The 20480-nt window shown below is 40.7% G+C and overlaps 2 protein-coding genes across 4 annotated transcripts in view; one reads left to right on the forward strand and one right to left on the reverse strand.

Moving 5' to 3' along the window:
• The window catches only part of LOC129724633 (putative uncharacterized protein DDB_G0277255), a 72901-nt gene extending 72428 nt beyond the window's left edge, over positions 1 to 473 (reverse strand). For both annotated transcript variants that reach the window (XM_055679688.1, XM_055679687.1), the window contains exon 1: positions 337 to 473. The gene's annotated coding sequence lies outside the window, so the exon portion shown is untranslated. The remainder of the gene's footprint in view (positions 1 to 336) is intronic.
• Positions 1 to 20480, forward strand: part of LOC129724635 (neuroglobin-like) — a 397507-nt gene that overhangs the window by 213255 nt on the left and 163772 nt on the right. The window lies entirely within an intron of this gene.

Consider the following 20480-nt stretch of genomic DNA (forward strand, 5'->3'; position numbering starts at 1 on the left):
GGGGATTAAACCATTCGCAGCACACCGATCGGCCTGTGGTTGTGATGGTTTTCTGACGAACGATCGCTGCGACGCGGTGTTGGTGTTGTATTTTTATGTTGATCGTACCGAAGCATGCGAGAACCACATAAAAAAGAACAACACCAAAGCAAGCTGCGACGACGACAAAATCATGGTCATACACCCATCCCGAACGGGAATCCGCAACAGGTGCACATTCCTATGTGTTCGAGCACATTTCCGCAATCCAGCGCTGTTATAAAAAAAACTCGAAAAAAATATGTTCAAAACCCCCAACGCACTTCACTACAGAACTCTTTGTTTCATTGCACAAACCGTTGAAAATTTGAACCCCTTGCAAGCAGTTTTTTTCGCACAAAACCACCCTTCCAAAGTAGCACAACCAAAGAGAAAAACGATTGATCGATCGCAACAAGCGCACGCACCTATTGCACTTCTTGACGGGATCGTGGCTGAACTTGTTATGTTCGCACCTCAAACCACCGCGAACCGGTCGTAGTGTGCCACGATGTGGATCACTGCGCCTTCCCGAAGAAGCAAAAGTAGTCCGTAGCACAGCTGCCACTTTTGAGCGCTGGGTTGCTTGGATGTGTGTAAAACCGTTGAAAATGCGCATGTGTGTGTGTGTGTCTGTATTCCACCGCCATCGTTCGGGACCGCTGGAAAGAGGAAAAAACCGTTTCCCCGTGTTTAATCGAGTATCGATCCAAAAAGCAAAGGGTGGCGATAGATCGTACAGTTTGATCGAGCGACTCGCAATCGTTGGCTGCGTGCTCGCCGCTTTGGAGGGGTCTTCAGATTTAAAGTTGCGTTGCGTGTAGGCAAGTTTGCTGTCGTTTGAGGCATAAACGTCTTAACCGTCATTTGGTTGACATTCTCTATTCTTGGCGCTATGACTGTTATGTTATTTTTGTACGCAATCTTCTCAGAAACAGTAAATTTTTACTTGTTTTTTTTTCACACAAATATTTTATTTAAATTGCTTTACTTTTATTTATTTTAAAAGTAAAACTTAAATCCAGAAATTATTCATCGAAATCTAATTCAAATCTAATCCAAATCCAATCCAAATCCAATTCAAATCCATCTCAAATCCAATTCAAATCCATCTCAAATCCAATTCAAATCCAATCCTAATACAATCCGATTGTAACCCAAATCCAATTTAAATCTATTTCATACCTAAACGAAAAAACTGACCATAAATTCATTAATTTTAGTTATTTTATAAAGAATTTCGAGAAAAATTTCGTTAAATTTCGGGAACCTCGAAACTTCGCACAGCCTTACCTACCGTGATAACTGAAATGTTTCAATGCTGTTACCTTCAAATTCAAATTCTCTTTTTTTCGCAATTTTTCCTATTTTTCCGAAAAAAAGATCAAGAAAATTGGAAGGGCACAGTAGGTAAAACGAAACCCGAATTCGCCGCTTGGCTGGCTATAAGTATTTTCTATGTAAAATTAGTCAACAAAACAAAATTTCGTACATTCGCTAAAAAGTGCTTCTATAGGCCAGAGAAGGCCAAAAATGAAAATGATCCCAAATTAAACTCAAAATCGCTAAAAACTGCCTCTAAAGGCCAGAAAAGACCAAAAAATAATATGATCCCAAATTGAGCTCAGAATGGCCGAAAAGTGCTTCTAAAGACCAGAAAAGACCAAAATAGAAAATGAACCCAAATTAAGCTCAAAATCAATGAAAAGTGCTTCTAGAAAAGGTCAAAATAGAAAATGATCCCGAATGGAGCTCAGAATCGCCTAAAAGTGCTTCTAAAGGCCAAAAAAGAAACTGATCCCAAATTAAGCTCAGAATAGCCGGAAAGTGTCAGAAAAGGCCGAAATAGAAAATGATCCCAAACTAAGCTCAAAATCGCTGAAATGTGCTTCTAAAGGCAAGAAAAAGCTAAAAGAAAATGATCCCAAATTGCGCTCAGAATGGCTGAAAAGTGCTTTTAGGCCAAAAAAGACCAAAATAGAAAATGATTCCAAATTAAGCTCAAAATCGCTGGAAAGTGCTTCTGAAGGCCAGAAAAGGCCAAAATAGAAAATGATCCCAAAATAAGCTAAGAATGGCCGAAAAGTGCTTCTAAAGGCCAAAAAGGTCAAAATAAGAAATGATCCCAATATAAGCTCAAAATCGCTGAAAAGTGCTTCTAGAAGCCAGAAAAGGCTAGAATACAAAATGATCCCAAATTGAGCTCAGAATGGCCGAAAAGTGCCAGAAAAGGCCAAAATGGAAAATGATCCCAAAAAAAGCTCAGAATCGCTGAAAAGTGCTTCTATAGGCCAGAAAAAGCTAAACCAGAAAATGATCCCAAATTGAGCTCAGAATGGCCAAAAAGTGCTTCTAAAGGCCAGAACAGACCAAAATAGAAAATGATCCCAAATTAAGCTCAAAATCGCTAAAAAGTGCTCCTAAAGGCCAGAAAAGGCTAAAATAAAAAATGATCCCAAATTGAGCTCAGAATGGCTGAAAAAGCTTCTATAGGCCAGAATAGCTAAAATAGAAAATGATCCCAAATTAAGCTCAGAATCGCCGAAAAGTGCTTCTTAAGGCCAGAAAAAGCTGAAATAGGAACTGATCCCAAATTGAGCTCGGAATGGCCGAAAAGTGCTTCTAAAGGCCAGAAAAAGCTAAAATAGAAAGTGATCCCGAATTGAGCTCGGAATGGCCGAAAAGTGCTTCTAAAGGTCTGAAAAGGCCAAAATAGAAAATGATCCCAAATTAAGCTCAAAATCGCTGAAATGTGCTTCTAAAGGCAAGAGAAAGCTATAAAAGAAAATGATCCCAAATTGCGCTCAGAATGGCTGAAAATTGCTTCTAGGCCAAAAAAGACCAAAATAGAAAATGATTCCAAATTAAGCTCAAAATCGCTGGAAAGTGCTTCCAAAGGCCAGAAAAGGCCAAAATAGAGAATGATCCCAAATTGAGCTCGGAATGGTCGAAAAGTGCTTCTAAAGGCTAGAAAAGGCTAAAATAAAAAGTGATCCCAAATTGAGCTAGGAATGGCCGAAAAGTGCTTCTAAAGGCCAGAAAAGGCCAAAAAAAGGTGCTTCTAAAAGCCAGAAAAGGCCAGAATAGAAAATGATCCCAAATTGAGCTCAGAATGGCCGAAAAGTGCTTCTAAAGGCCAGAAAAGACAAAATATGAAAATGATCCCAAATTGAGCTCAGAATGGCCGAAAAGTGCTTCTAAAGGCCAGAAAAGACCAAAATAGAAAATGATCCCAAATTAAGCTCAAAATGGCCGAAAAGTGCTTCTGAAGGCTAGAAAAGGCCAAAAAAGGTGCTTCTAAAGGCCAGAAAAGGCCAAAATAGAAAGTGATCCCAAATGGTGCTCAGAATGGCCGAAAAGTGCTTCTAAAGGCCAGGAAAGACAATAAATGAAAATGATCCCAAATTGAGCTCAGAATGGCCGAAAAGTGCTTCTAAAGGCCAGAAAAGGCCAAAAAAAGGTGCTTCTAAAGGCCAGAAAAGGCCAAAATAGAAAATGATCCCAAATTGAGCTCGGAATGGCCGAAAAGTGCTTCTAAAGGCCAGAAAAAGCTGAAATAGAAAATGATCCCAAATTAAGCGCAGAATGGCCGAAAAGTGCTTCTGAAGGCCAGAAAAGGCCAAAATAGAAAATGATCTCAAATTAGGCTCAGAATCGCTTCTAAAGGCCAGGAAAGGCCAAAATAGAAAAATGATCCCAAATTAGGCTCAGAATGGCCGAAAAGTGCTTCTTAATGCCAGAAAAGGCCAAAATAGGAAATGATCCCGAATTAAGCTCAGAATGGCCGGAAAGTGCTTCTTAAGGCCAGAAAAGGCCAAAATAGAGAATGATCCCAAATTAAGCTCAAAATCGCTAAAAAGTGCTCCTAAAGGCCAGAAAAGGCTAAAATAAAAAATGATCCCAAATTGAGCTCAAAATGGCTGAAAAAGCTTCTATAGGCCAGAAAAGGCTAAAATAGAAAATGATCCCAAATTAAGCTCAGAATCGCCGAAAAGTGCTTCTAAAGGCCAGAAAAAGCTGAAATAGAAAATGATCCCAAATGGAGCTCGGAATGGCCGAAAAGTGCTTCTAAAGGCCAGAAAAAGCTAAAATAGGAAGTGATCCCAAATTAAGCTCAGAATGGCCGGAAAAAGCCTCTAAAGGCCAGAAAAAGCTGAAATAGAAAATGATCCCAAATTAAGCGCAGAATGGCCGAAAAGTGCTTCTGAAGGCCAGAAAAGGCCAAAATAGAAAATGATCTCAAATTAGGCTCAGAATCGCTTCTAAAGGCCAGGAAAGGCCAAAATAGAAAAATGATCCCAAATTAGGCTCAGAATGGCCGAAAAGTGCTTCTTAATGCCAGAAAAGGCCAAAATAGGAAATGATCCCGAATTAAGCTCAGAATGGCCGGAAAGTGCTTCTTAAGGCCAGAAAAGGCCAAAATAGAGAATGATCCCAAATTAGGTTCAGAATCGCTGAAAAGTGCTGCTAAAGGCCAGAAAAGGTTAATAAATAAAATGATCCCAAATTAGGCTCAGAATGGCCGAAAAGTGCTTCTATAGGACAGAAAAAGCTGGAATAGAAATTGATCCCAAATTAAGCTCAGAATGGCCGAAAAGTGTCAGAAAAGGTTAAAAAATAAAATGATCCCAAATTAGGCTCAGAATGGCCGAAAAGTGCTTCTAAAGGCCAGAAAAAACTCAAATAGAAAATGATCCCAAATTAAGCTCAGACTGGCTGAAAAGTGTCAGAAAAGGCCAAAATAGAAGATGATCCCAAATTGAGCTCAAAATCGCTGGAAAGTGCTTCTAAAGGCCAGAAAAGGCCAAAATAGAAAATGATCCCAAATTGAGCTCAGAATGGCCGAAAAGTGCCAGAAAAGGCCAAAATAGAAAATGATTCCAAATTATGCTCAGAAGCACTGAAAAGTGCTTCTAAAGGCCAGAAAAGGTCGAAATAGAAAATGATCCCAAATTAAGCTCAGAATCGCCGAAAAGTGTTTTTAAAGGCCAGAAAAGGCCAAATAATCAATTTTCCTTTTTGGTATATTTCTCAAATTTAAAAAGGAAAGGAGAATAAGTGAGCCACCCTAATAATATTCCAAATAAATAATATAATAGCAGAGTCCATTGTCCATAAATAAAAATACCAAAAAATATATCTGGGTGCTTTTGTATGCATAATGTATAAAATTATTGAAATTTTCGGCTTGTTTTTGAATTGAATTTACTCAAATTTAAAAAATAACATATTTCTAAAAGTTCCTCTATTAATAGAGTCAAGTATGCCCTTCAAAATAAGACCAAGAGATATTTTTTATGTTTGCCCCAAAATGAATGGCATACAAATGAAAAACGCAGATTTTTTGATGAAAAATATTAATAACTTTGGGTAAAATTGAGATTTTTCAAAGTCAGCGTTGCAAATTGTTTCTCTTAAAAAGCTCTAAAAGTCGTTCAAAGACAGTTTTGAGATAAAACTTGAAATAAAAAAGTTAGAGCTTAAAATATGTTTTTTCAACATAAATCGGTTGTTTTCAAAGAAAGAGAAAAACTTTTTTTACAAAGTTACTTAAAATAATGGAGCTATAACATTGTAGAACAAATTTTTCTTCTATCTACAAAGATAAAAAAGTTAGATACTTGATTGCATCGAAAATGTTGGTCACCCTAATTGTCGATAATTTTTCAATGAGCGCTTTATCATATGTAACAACTTTGTAGGAGAAAGTTTTTCTCTAAAATGTTGCTATAGAGCTCTAGACCCAAATTCCCCCTAAATTTGGTTTCTGGACCATTTTGCATTGTGAGATTACACCAGATCTCGATGAACTATGCTTTTTTTCGCGAATCAAAAATGTGAAACTTCGACTTCGCTTTGAAGGTCCACTTTCCGATTGAGTTCAAATATTACCTGGGGTTTTTTCGAGGAGACGAAATTTTTGATCCTTGCCGCCAAACTAAATTCGAAAAGTTTCTTTTCTTTGGCAACCCAATTCAATTGAAACAAACGAAGATTGCCGGTTCAATTAGTTTCAACTTTCAAATAACCAAGCGTATCGGATCATTCTTATATATCGATAAGACATAACTGGAATTGTTACATTCCTACATACGACTGAATTCTTCTATAAGCTCAATCGTTGCTGCTATCCCTGTTTCCAGTGACTTCTTATGAAAATTGCGGAAAATCCTTCCATTGCCTGCCTGACAAGAGCCAGAGAATACAAGAACACATTCACCCCGTCGTCGTACCCTGAACTGTCCGTACTTGAACCCGTAAGCTCCCACTCTGACTGGCTGGCTGGGATGGCAAGCATCTCGAGGGGATCAAAAGAAAAGGCAAGCAAAACCCTTTCGGAACCTACCTGCAAATACCGGCAGGACTTAACTAGAGTCTGGCTGCCTTAGAGATTGTACTTTTATGCAAAAGAGCTTCCAGTAAGACGACGAAGCTATCACGTAATGCAGGATATAAAGGAAGTGCCACGATAAGGCATTCCTTCGCAGCCGAACCCAGTAAAACGGCATACAGAAAATCAATACTATTCGTGTGTTACTTCCTACGGCAGCAAGCGAATGCGGAAGTCAACCAAACCACCCGCCGAGGTCATTCTCGGTCCCTGCCAACAACCCACTTCCCCAATGAAAAGATCGAAAATCAGTCCCATTGTGTGTGTGCGTGGGCGGCTCGGCTAATTCCCTAAAAGTCCTCGCCTCCTTTGTCAGTTAGTTATTACCTGTCGCTTCCTGTTTGGTGAAATGTAAACACAGTTCCTCCCGCCAGCGAAATAAATAAGTGCGCCTGCTGTTTCTGTTTAGTCGGTTGGCATCGGAAAAAGAATTGATCCCCCCCCCACCTCTTCTTTGAACTTGTTTCTTCTTTTGTCCCTCGTTCAATTCCCATTCACCGACTTTGGGGCAATGTACCTGTGCCACAACAAATCACGCTTCCGGAAGAAAAATCGAGCGCCAAGTTGTAGCTGTTTGCGTTTTTTTTTTTGTTTTTGTGACAAATCTTGCTATTTTTTTGTCGTTAATGGACGACTGTGGTTGGAATTTTTACCGACGTGGTCTCAAGTGTGTGCTGTTCGTTCAAAGTTTAAGCACTCTTGTTTATGTTTTGTGAAATTTGTTTCACTTTGTTCAGGTTCACAACAGATTCCAATTGTGTTCGATTCTTGGGCTACGATTCTGTAACAAAGATTCAATTTTCAAGATTCCTCCGAGACAGATATCAAACTTAACCCATCTCAACCAAAATCAAAAGTTCTAACCACACTGAAATGTTTTACTAATTTACCTATCCCACCTGACAAGTCAGTCTTGTAGGCCGATGACATGTAAAGCAAACCGACCAAAATTTCGAACCTGTCAGTGTAGCACAGGGAGAATAAAAATGTTTCCCCCCGCAGCTCGGTCATATGATTTTGTTTGTTCTATTCGTCACCAAATCTGCTTCGGTCGCTGCGGTTTGGCAGGTTGGAAGCTCCTGGGAAATGAAGGGTTTTCCTTCATCACCGTCATCCTCGTTCATCGCTACTTTGTCGGTCTGTCGGCTGGTCCGAGCCATGAAACACTGGCAGCTGGCCATGACCGAGTCAGCAGGATGTCACCGAAAGCTCGTCCGAGTGGAGCGCTTCATTTGAACGCAAAACTTTTCACCTTAGCAGGCCAAGCGGCAGCCAGCTTTCATCTGTTTGAGACTACTTGCAACCAAGAATGCTATCCTATCTTGGTATCAGATTTGGTGTAGTATATTTAACCCTTCTCTGTTCTGTGACAACATGGTTAATACGAATTCCGGTATTGAGTGACTTCGAAAGTGTTAAAATGAACGAAATCAACTGTAATAATGGAGACCTAAATCTCTCAACAAAGGAGAGAAACGTTATAAGGTGGAAAGCGTCTTGGGATAGAAAACCACTGTTATCATCAAAATTATTTAAATCGTTTTAAGTTTTGAGTTTTGAATTTAGACTTTTAAATTGTAGCACGTGGATTTCGAACTTTTTTTTCTTGGGTTACGGCCTTCGTAATTTGGAATTTGTAGTTTTAAGCTTGTATTTTCGATATCTAGTATTTTATGTTGAATTTTTGTTCTTTGATTTTTGTATAGACGAAATTCGAATTCGATTTATTTTTGCTTGTACTTTAGATAAAACACTCAAAAAACGATTGTTAGTAGAAGGCCTACCCACAAAACCAGTTTATTCACGTTGTGTTCGCACACATATCTCGGTCGAGTTCACTTCATTTAGCTCTATTGGCTTGTTGACCGCAAGAAGGCCACTTTCAGATTGCCATATTCGGAGCAATTTCCACCCGCACAAATTCGTACACAATATCATTATTGGCATTATCGCAAGGGCGAAGCAAACCGTAAACTATCGGTCGGAAAACGGATACGAAAATGTGTTTCCATTAGGCAGCTTCTGGGGGTTTTGCAGCATTGTACTCGTTGTTTCGGTGGGGAGGACGAAAATGGGACTGAATGTGATACATCAGGATGAGACCGAATCGTCACCATCACCATGTAAGATGGATTAGGGCCCGTACAGTCAGTGGCCAAACTGATACGGAAGTAGGTGAATTAAATTAACCGTCCGCTGGGCTGTGCTCTATTCTAATGAATGGCAAATTACTCCCGATTGTTCGGAAGCAGAGTATATAAAAGTGGTGTCCGCCGGATAATATTGCCCGTAAATCACCAAAGCGTGACAAAACTCCCACTGGTAAAAAAAAGGTAGCGAACGTGGCGCGCTGGTAAGCTGAAAAGTGAAAACATTTTAATACCCCCCTAATATGGAAATATCCTCACGTTTCTACGATGACAAGTTTCGCAATAACCATCCATCAAAAGGCGCTTTGCTGCGATGGATATAATTTGCCATTTTCAATTTTTTTTTTTTTTGTTTGCTTTTATGTGAGCAAAATAATGTTTATCATTTTATCGTCGAACGAAGGACGGAATGCAACTTTCTGACAGCGAAGAATAGCTTGATGCGTCTTTGCGGGCCAATCGCGCTATTTCGTTTTACAGTGTACAATAAAATTTGCCATCCGATTGCTGCCATTATTCGAAAAATATGTGCAGAATGGCGTGACGGCACGAAGCAGTTGGAAACGCCCGACATCGCCAGATATTTCCAAAAATAAAAGATATTGGAAATTGTTTATAGCTGACTTGCGATGATTTGCTTCGGTAACGATCGATTTCGAGCACCACGAACAAACGGAGCTAAAATTTTGTCACAGTTTAGCGTCTTTTCATGGTTGAACTTTTCATGCAAAGGCACACGATTTGCTGGTGACGGACGGTAAACTCGTTTTCAGAAAAATTTGTTCTTTATTATAATCTATTTTTATAATATTTTATAAGTTTCTTTATTTTTCTTTTCACACGATATTGTCTCGAACAATTTCATTTAGCATTAAAAATTCTATATTTTTAACAGTCATCTCCTAAAATTCTTCAAATTTCCTTTTTCTTGAACGTTTGACCTAGCTGCCTTCCTGCTTATTTCTTAAGGAACATGCCTAGAATGCGAGCTAGAACCAGTGAAAACGAAATCCTTTATTTTCACCGCAATTCTATGATGCGGATGTCTAGATTTCATTCAGATCTGAAGAACTGTCAACGAATGGTTGGTAGAGCGAAATCAATCGGAATACAATTCTAACTTCATTTTCAAATTTCTTGAAGCTTTTAATTCACCTTAGCTATATTCCAATTTTACACCGGCTATGCGATGCTAGAAGGCGAAAAAGAACAATGTTTATCAGTTGCAGCCGCATTCGATCGTTTCTACTTATCATTCTTCTTCATCCTATGGGTATATATAAAACCAACGCTAGGCCGGGAAAAATGAGATTTCGTTAGCGTAGGCTTTCCTTCGCTTCAGTTCCGACAAAATAACAATTCATCTTAACAATTGCCACAGGATGTTTGGTTGGGTGGGAGAGAATGAGTTTGGAAAGTAAGATGGAAATGATGTAAACACAAACAAAGGATATCGTTCGAGCATATGAACATTCAAAATTCACAGCACTGTGGAATAAATTTGAGATCAGCATGCTTTTCACACAGCACAGCTTTATGTTGGTTATTGACAGATTGGGTCACCAGAAAATTCGGTTTGACTTTTTTCTTCGAACTAAGACAATACAGGAACGTAGAAAAATATAATAATAATATTTGATTGACTGTTTTTCAAACCAATCAAAGGCAACGTAGTCATTTCTGTGCCGAACACGCATCAGTATAGGACGTGTTTGGTGATCGCTCCGATAGAATATAAAACAAAAGACGCGCGAGCAAGTGTTGGCATTGTTTGCCTGGTCGAGTGAAGGTTCAAGGTCGCCCGCCTTTGTGCAACTGTTTCGCATCGTGGCTGTTTGCTGGTGCGTAAGCCGATTTGGCTGCTAAGTGATTTGTGCTACAGCAGTGGACGAGAATCTCAACACAAAGGAGGAAAAAGAAGAAGCCAACAGTTGACAGCGAGTTGTGTCGCTGTGCTAAGTGATCACACACCCGGCTCGCTGCTGGAGGCTGTTTGGAGCTGCTGTATTGGTGCTCCTGGCTGTAACGGCTGCAGCTTCGCCCGTTCGGACAACCAACCCTGCTGAAAGGAGAAGTAAAGAGGTACATGTTCTGTCGGCGCTAGTGCGCTAGATTTAGCGCGATGGATGTAGATCCCTCGCCTCCCGTGCCACCATCCCCGAACCCCTCCGACCCTCTCCCTCCTGCCAACCCTTCCTTTGTTAATTCTCCAGTCCCCCCTCGCCCCAGGCTTTACCCGGACGGATCTCAGGGCAGCTTTACTGTTTTCTTTCGGCCAAAAGCAGGACCGAAATCGAAACCGTTAAACATCCTGCAGATTTCGAAAGACCTGACGGAGGGGTGCAAGGCCGTGACCGAAATCTCCAAGGTCAGACCCAACAAGCTCCGTGTCGTGGTCAGCGACCTGGAACAGGCCAACGCTATTGCTCGCTCCGAGCTTTTCACACGCGAGTATCGCGTTTATATACCCGCACGAGACGTGGAGATCGACGGTGTCATAACCGATTCGAGTCTGTCGGTCGAGTGTATCTTGGCAAGCGGTTTTGGCTGCTTCAAAAATGCTTTGTGTCACGACGTAAAAGTAAAGATCATAGATTGCAAGCGATTGCGGTCCATGTCTCTCGTCGGCGGTAAAAAAGTTTACACTCCGTCAGACTCGTTTCGCGTTACGTTTGCCGGATCTGCACTCCCTAGCCACGTCTCGATCGACCGGGTTCGTCTGCCTGTGCGATTGTATGTACCCCGTGTTATGATTTGCACCAATTGCAAGCAGTTAGGCCACACAGCCGCCTACTGCTGCAATAAGGCACGATGTAGCAAGTGTGGGGAGACTCATGCGGAAGATTCTTGCAGTGTTAATGCTGAAAAATGTATTCACTGTGGGGAAAACCAGCATGAGCTCTCCACATGCCCGGTGTACATGCAGCGCAGAGATAAAATCAAGCGGTCACTTAAGGAGCGTTCAAAGCGTTCTTACGCTGAGATGCTGAAGAAGACCGTGACCACTTCTACCATAACATCGAACCCCTTTGATCTGTTGCCCTCCGATGAAACCGATTCTGACGATTCATCAGCGGGAACATCTTATGCCAATCCTGGGGAGTCTAGGAAGAGGAAAAATGTTTCTTCTCCTAAACTTCCCCGTAAAGGTCCTAAGATTTCCCAAAGTGTAATGAAAAGTACGAACAAACCAAACAGTGCTGCGGAAAAACCGAAGCAAACTCCTCCTGGGCTTGCAAATTTAAAGTCCCAGAAGGAGTTCCCAGCACTGCCAGGAACATCTAAAACCCCAGTTGTTCCTTTTGCACATCCACTTGATGAAACAAACTCTGGATTAGTGAAATTTTCTGACATTGTGGACTGGATTTTTGAAAATTTTAATGTACCCGATCCAATTAAAATTTTTCTTACAGCATTCCTCCCAACAGTTAGATCATTTTTGAAGCAGTTGACTGCCCAAGGCCCCTCCTTGCAGCGATTGTATCCTTCGATGCCTAATTCAACTGCGTATATGAAGGATTCTATCTCTGTCTTACAGTGGAATTGTAGAAGTATTTTACCAAAAATTGATTCGTTTAAAGTTTTGATAAATAAAAACAAATACGATGCATTTTCCCCTCTGTGAAACTTGGCTTACTTCAAATATTGATCTCAACTTCCATGATTTTAATATTACTCGCCTTGATCGAGACACCCCATATGGAGGAGTACTTTTAGGGATTAAAAAGTGCTATTCTTTCTATCGTATTAACCTCCCCTCGATTCCAGGCATCGAAGTTGTCGCATGTCAAATGACAATACAAGGTAAAGAGCTTTGTATTGCCTAAATATATATTTCTCCCAGAGCACAGGTTGGGCAACGGCTGCTCTTTGATTTAATAGAACTTCTTCCCTCGCCACGTTTGATTTTGGGAGACTTCAACTCTCACGGTGTGGCTTGGGGTTCCCCTTACAATGATAACCGCTCCTCTTTAATCTATAAACTTTGCGATGACTTCGACATGACTATTTTAAACAACGGTGAAATGACACGTATCCCGAAACCTCCAGCGCGCCCAAGCGCTTTGGATCTATCCTTATGTTCGACGTCGCTACGGTTGGATTGCACATGGAAGGTAATCCTCGATCCTCACGGTAGCGACCATCTGCCTATTCTTATTTCAATTACAAACGGGTCAACTCGCATGCGACCAATTGACATTCCGTATGACCTCACACGGAATGTCGATTGGAAGTTATACGAGGAAATGATTTCAAAAGCGGTCGAGTCGATTCAACATCATCCACCACTTGAAGAATACAACCTCCTCGCGGGCTTAATCCTCGACGCCGCGTTGCAAGCCCAAACGAAGAAATATCCCGGCGTAACGATCAAAGAGAGGCCTCCAACTCCGTGGTGGGACAAAGAGTGCTCCGATGTCTACACGCAAATATCCGACGCGTTTTTGACCTTCCAGATGGGAGGTATACCGGGCGACTATTTACGGTATTCGGAGCTTGATACCAAGCTTAAAAGTTTGGCTAAAGCAAAGAAACGCGGATATTGGCGTCGGTTCGTGAACGAGACGTCGAGGGAGACATCGATGAGCACTCTTTGGAACACAGCCCGAAGACGCGATAGAATCACCTTTTACGATGGCAGAGTTTTCAGTTGCCCTCCTGTCCTGTAACAATAACGCGCCTGGGTTAGATAGAATCAAATTCAACTTGTTGAAGAATCTACCCGGCAATGCCAAGAGGCGCTTGTTGAACTTGTTCAATAAGTTCCTGGAGCAAAACATTGTACCGCAGGATTGGAGGCAAGTGAAGGTGATCGCCATCCAAAAACCGGGAAAACCAGCTTCTGATCACAACTCTTATAGGCCGATTGCAATGCTATCATGTATCCGGAAATTGATGGAGAAAATGATACTCCGTCGTTTAGACCATTGGGTCGAATCAAACGGTCTACTATCAGATACTCAATTTGGCTTCCGCCGCGCCAAAGGGACAAATGATTGTCTTGCGTTGCTTTCAACAGATATTCAGCTGGCGTATGCTCGCAAAGAATAAATGGCGTCTGCGTTCTTGGACATTAAGGGGGCTTTTGATTCCGTTTCTATTGACATTCTTTCGGGTAAACTTCACCGACAAGGATTTTCTCCAATTTTAAACAATTTTTTGCACAATTTGTTGTCCGAAAAGCACAAGCATTTTACGCACGGCGATTTGGCAACTTTTCGCATTAGCTACATGGGTCTTCCCCAGGGCTCATGTTTAAGCCCCCTTCTTTACAAATTTAATGCAAAAGACATCGACGAATGTCTGGCAAATTCATGCACGATAAGACAACTTGCAGACGACAGTGTAATCTCTGTTACAGGAGCCAAAGCTGCCGATTTGCAAGGACCATTGCAAGATACCTTGGACAATTTGTCTGCTTGGGCTTTCAGCTAGGTATCGAATTCTCTCCGGAGAAGACTGAGATAGTAGTTTTTTCTAGGAAGCATGAACCTGCTCAGCTTCAAACACAATTAATGGGTAAAACGATTTCTCAGGTTTTGGTACACAAATATCTTGGTGTCTGGTTCGACTCTAAAGGCACCTGGGGTTGTCACGTGAGGTATCTGATGAAAAAATGTCAACAAAGAGTGAATTTTCTTCGTACAATAACCGGACAATGGTGGGGAGCCCACCCAGGAGACCTTATAAGGCTTTACCAAACAACGATATTGTCTGTTATTGAATACGGGTGTTTCTGCTTCCGCTCCGCAGCAAACACACATTTGATCAAACTGGAGCAAATACAATATCGTTGTTTGCGTATCGCCTTAGGTTGCATGCAATCGGCCCATACGATGAGTTTGGAGATCTTAGCTGGAGTACTACCATTGAAAAACCGCTTCTGGAGCCTGTCTTCTCGTATTCTAATCAAATGTGAGGTCTTGAACCGTCCCGTGATTGAAAATTTTGAAAGGTTAATCGAACTTAATTCTCAAACCCGTTTTATGACATTGTATTTCAATCACATGTCCCAAAATATTAACCCTTCTTCGAATATTCCAAATCGTTTCGACTTATCAAATACTTCTGATTCTACTGTGTTTTTCGATACATCCATGATAGAAGAAACTCTTGGAATCCCGGATCATTTACGCGTGCAGCAGATCCCTAAAATTTTTTCCAATAAATATCGAAACATCAACTGCGACAATATGTACTACACTGACGGATCACTTCTTGATGGGTCCACTGGCTTCGGTATCTTCAATAACAATTTAACCGTCTCCCATAAGCTCGATAATCCTGCTTCTGTTTACGTCGCAGAATTAGCTGCAACTCAGTACACCCTAGGGATTATCGAAAAAATGCCCACGGACCATTATTTCATCTTTACGGACAGTCTCAGTTCCATTGATGCTCTCCGATCGATGAAAGATGTTAAGCACTCTCCGTATTTCCTGGGGAAAATACGGGAACATCTGAGTGCTTTATCCGAAAAATCTACTCAGATTACCTTAGCGTGGGTCCCTTCTCACTGCTCGATACCGGGCAATGAGAAAGCGAACTCTTTGGCTAAGGTGGGCGCAACAAACGGTGATATTTATGTAAGACCAATTGCCTTTAATGAATTTTTCGCATTTGTACGTCAGAATACGATCATCAGTTGGCAAAATTCTTGGACCAGAGGGGAATTGGGAAGGTGGTTACATTCCATAATCCCCAAAGTATCGACGAACCCGTGGTTCATGGAGTTGGATGTAGGTCGGGATTTCATTTGCGTGATGTCCCGGCTTATGTCCAATCACTATAGATTTGACGCGCATCTCCGTCGTGTTGGGCTCGGGGAGAGTGGTATCTGTGCCTGTGGTGAGGGTTATCACGACATAGAGCACGTTGTTTGGTCATGCCCTGTACACCGTGACGCCAGGTCTAGATTAATAGCTTCCCTGCAGGCCGAAGGTAGGCAGCCGGCTGTTCCTGTTCGTGATGTCTTGGCGAGCCGTGACCTATCCTACATGTCCCTTATATACGTTTTCCTGAAATCCATCCACGCCCCAGTTTAGTCCTACCCCCTTCCGCCTGCATCCAGCCTAACGACAAGAACACGTTAAGACCCCAGATCCGGAAACTGCAATCAGACCCGCACGTTACTCTCAAGGCCCGATGGAAACAACCCAATATGCCAGTCCGTAATATCTTGGCCCAGCAGCGGAACAAATTTAATATGCTGCTTACCTATGGCAATGAAAACCATCAAACAGCAAACCTGTGCTTTTAATGCAAAATATTCTAGCTTTGAGTTAGATTTAGTTTCAGCTCGTAGTCGGCAGCGAGGATAAAAAATTTGCTTTTAGTTATTAAGATACTTTAGAAAGTAAGCTACCAGATATAATTGGCGCCGTTAAACATTGAATTGTATTTGTGCCGTGTCAAATAAACTATAGATGAAGAAAAAAAAAACAATTGTTGTCATGAATCGCTACACATCGCAAGAAAAAGCAGAAATTGTGAACTTTTATTTTCAAAACCAGTCCAGAAGTGTTCTAATGCAACGTGTATATAGAAGGAACTATCGTGGTCGAAATGTACCTGCACCGAACGGTTTACCTACAAACGGCCGAACTTCAATCGGTCGAAATAACAAACGGCCGAATCATTCGAAAGGCCGAAAACATCATTGAAAATTGATGATGATTTGAATAAAACCCTAATTGAACCACCTAGCGGTGAGACCCAGCCTTTCTCATTCCAACTTATTATTTGTCGAAAAAGATTTACACGAACACTTCAATTTTTAGAAAAACAAAACAATTTGATAATTTATGCTGGACTTCTTTTTCACTCTAAAGCATAGTTTACAGTTCCAAACGAAGTGAAAAATTTGACAAGTGAAAAAGCGTATATTTTCACTTGCGAAATCTGTCGTGAAAACCCGTTTGTGGAACACGCAGGTATTTCACCAGCCCTCAGTTTACAGTTCAAGTGAAGCGAAATTCACGAGCTTACACTCCGAGCGAAGTGAAAATTGGTTGCAACTGACAGAATAGGAACGCACGCAAGTTTTCGCTCGCTACTGTTTTTTTCCACTAGCGTTTGCATTAGTCAGCCTATACACCAGAGAGACGCCGAGACACTCACCGTTAAGGCAACTGTCAACATAAAACGGGCGAGCTGTATAATTTTGCATTGCCGTTAACCGTTTTGATGCTGACAGTTGCCTAAACGGTGAGTGTCTTGACATTTCTCTCATATACAGGTTTCCTAGTTTGCATGCGTGAAAAAGATAAACCCAAGTGAAAAAGATGAGATCCACAACCTTCGATTTCGCTGGATCGAATTTGTTCACAGTTCCAAGCGAAGTGAAAAAGATGAGATCCACAACCTTCGATTTCGCTGGATCGAATTTGTTCACAGTTCCAAGCGAAGTGAAATTTTTCACGAGCGTGAAAAAATGAACATTTTGTATGTGATTTTCACTTCGCTTGGAACTCTAAATAGAGCTTAAATAACACATTTTTTGAAGCCAACAGCTCAGCTATGCCGAACATTCAAAAAATTACATTCAAACACATATGAACATACATTAACACATACTCATGTCAATAACATGAAGTAAATATGTTACGAATATATGACGCGATTTATTTTTTTTTTTAATTGTGATATAATTGGAACATCACTGTAGGTTATTTATAGGTCGGACTCGGTTATATATAGACTCAATTATTCGATTATAGGTCATTTTAGATATGATTATTTATAGCAGAATTTCTTTTCCTATTTCAAATGTGACTTATCTAACGAACAAAAAAGAAGGCTTCAAGAAACGATAAATACTGGTTTATCTGCAGCGCCTACTATGTATATTGATACAGATTCAAGCAAACTAATGTTGCTAAGCAGCCGTAGTCGAGAATGCCTAACTCGATGTTACACACACTGATGATGATTTCACAATATTCTTTTTTTAATAAAATTCGAATAGCTCAACAACGATTCAAGATAGGATTTTTGTGTCTCCTATCTCTGGGTGGTAAAGCATGATTGCTAGCGTCAAGTTTGGTACGCTTTATAAAGGATTAATTTCAGAAAACACCAAAATTAAAGAAAAACTAAAAAAAATGTAACAATAAAATTTGAGCCACAAAAGCCGTAACATTTTGACGTAGGACTACGTCTTTGTTTTCTATACTTGATTACATTTTGAAAAATTGAAAATGAAACTGGCAAATGTTGCTTTGCTGCCTAATGGTGAAAAAAGGTGAAAAATTCCAAGGTCAAGCTTTCCCATACATTTCCCTCGCTATTGGCTTGCTTCCCGAGCACGGAAAACAAGAACATGGATGGAATAAATTCCACTGCCTACATATTTTGACTCAACAAAGTGTTTTGTTTTGTTTCTCTTTCTCTAAGCTGCGTGGCCACGCCCCAATGGCAAAAATCTACGCTGAACTCGATACAAAAAACTGCGTGTAGAAAATTCTGCTTTAGTCTAGTTTGGCACACAATAGCGAGTGGAGTATAGCTGTTAGAGGTACGCGACATTGAGAAACGAGAGCTGCATACGAGTCAACTTCCAGGCACTGCGGAACATGTTACCTTTAATTTGCATACGGCAGCAGCAGTTACCATCGTACGCTGCAGAATATTTTACTGGCACAGCTACTGGAGGGCACAGCGGAGAGCAAACTTCATTATGCGCGGTCAAGCAATATATTCAATGCTACCGATGATGCGAATCGGTTCTTTTCAGAACTATAGATGCTTGAAGATAAGAGTTATGAGAATTTTCACAACTACTACTAGTGTAAAATTTTCATCGTTAGTTTTACAATAACGACCATCAAATGTAAACGGTAGTGTTGCCTATAAATAGTTTATCGCAGCATATAATATATACATTTAGTCCTACGTCACCATTTCATACAACCCCTAGGGCTGTATACCTTGTAGTATTTTTCTCTTATGTCGAATTCGTTTTTACGGCAGGACTATACCGTCGCGGACTACACTTTGCAGCTGAAACAAAAACACTTTCCGAGCAGTCGCAATGGTGTGCGTAATACCAGAGGTAGCTGTCACTTTGTTTTGTTTTGGTCCATTTCCATGTTCCATGGAAGAGTCCATTTCATAGATAAGAAGACTGATTTAATTAGAAAATATGCGTTTTTTCTTCTAATTAGGTTTCCATTTTGTATGAGATGAATAGTGGAACAATTCCCCTACTTGGGAATAGTAAGCGTTTTATGTTTGAAATTTTTCTCAGAAATCCAATGAAATTGTCAAATTTGAGATCAAAATTTACTCATTTACCGAATAATGCATTTTAATTTTGCAAATGCAAAAAGGAACATAGTGTTGCTAGACTGTCGCGAGATTTATTTTTAGGTTCCCTAACTAATTTTCCTCAGCATTAATATATCAGTTTATTTCTAGACATTGAGTAATTGTCATTGCCATAATTAAAAAAAAGGGGCGGCTCTCACGGGGCAAGAAGTGATCAAATTGGCACAAAAGCTGGGATCTTAGGATTTGGGCAAAAACTGAGTAGGTTGTTGACCGACACTTGAGATGGAATTACCCATATATAGGTATTTTTTTGATGATTTTAATTAAATCTTGTGTCATCATATCTTCCTCGATCGAGTTTCAGTTGTGTATGAAATGTTTTTTTTTTTTCATTTATATTTTAAATAAAAGAAAAAAACGCATTTAAAATGTCTTGAGCTCGTTATTATTTTGTTGTGATCGAGTAATTTGTCAGGTTTTTTCTGCTTTCACACTATCTAAACTGAAAAAAAATTCTTCTCTAGGTATAAAATCCACACTATCACGGTTACTACATTTTTATTCACATGTTCGTATTATTCTCTTTCACTTGAATACCTAACTTCATCAAATGTCACCAAGCCGGAGAATATGAATATCATAATGAGCAACAAAAGCAACGCCAAACATACGCCTACTGGGAAAGGGTTGCAATTATTTTTCGCATGAACTCTAAGGGCAACACCACAAGAGTTACTTCGACGCTTCCCCTGAAGTCGAGGTTATGAGCCTTTCTACTCACACTCACACTTCGAATAAGGACGTATTATGTATGACCTGCCAAATTATGTAGAATTTAAAGTTGACGATTTGTTGTTGTTGTTTGTTTGTTTGCCAGACTGCCTGCCAAAGCTCAAAACCCGTTTGTTGATGTCTGTCGTGATTTTCTTGAACCATCGCCCACAGGCAGTCTCGGGGGTTTTGTCCCATATCGAGCGGCAAACCGTACTTGCGTGGGCGATTGGTGCGTACCGAAAATAGCAATGAGGGCTCGCCAGCAACTCTTTCGACTTGTGATTTTCTTTTTTTACCAGCGAAAGCGACGAAAATTGACTCTGATTTTCGCTTTCAACCAGTAACAATTCCCAAGTCCGCTTTTATTTCCGTTGCTGACGATGATGATGATGGTGATGATGATGGTGATGATGATAATGATGATGATGATGATGGCCTCGATTCTCGTCTGTGCTGACGCTCCTAGCTAGCGAAGAACGTGAAGGCAAAACACGACCGAGTGGTTAAAGTGCCTGCGAGCGCACGGGAGCAAAAGCACGTTCTTCGGCATCGTAAGCGGGAAGCATATATGGAGGCGAATAAATCCCAGTGCATTTCCTGGACTGGAATGCCACCCAATCGCACGCAGAAACTGGCTGAATACAGATCAAACTAACCCTCTCGTTCACAGACAGTGCAGTGAGGGCTTGGGTGTAACTCTTTTCTCTTTCAAAACCCTTTTCAGTTATTCGAAGCAGAGCCTACTCTACCTTGGTATTTATCCATGAACCATCCGTTCCGATGTCACAAGGCGTCCACCCCCACTCTCTCTCTCTCGCTCTTCGTTACCAGCATCGTGGTCCGTCTAAGAAGACACTGTAAAATCAATATACAAC

The sequence above is a fragment of the Wyeomyia smithii genome, chromosome 2 (genome assembly GCF_029784165.1).
Source record: "Wyeomyia smithii strain HCP4-BCI-WySm-NY-G18 chromosome 2, ASM2978416v1, whole genome shotgun sequence".
In the NCBI taxonomy this organism is placed as follows: Eukaryota; Metazoa; Arthropoda; class Insecta; order Diptera; family Culicidae; genus Wyeomyia; species Wyeomyia smithii.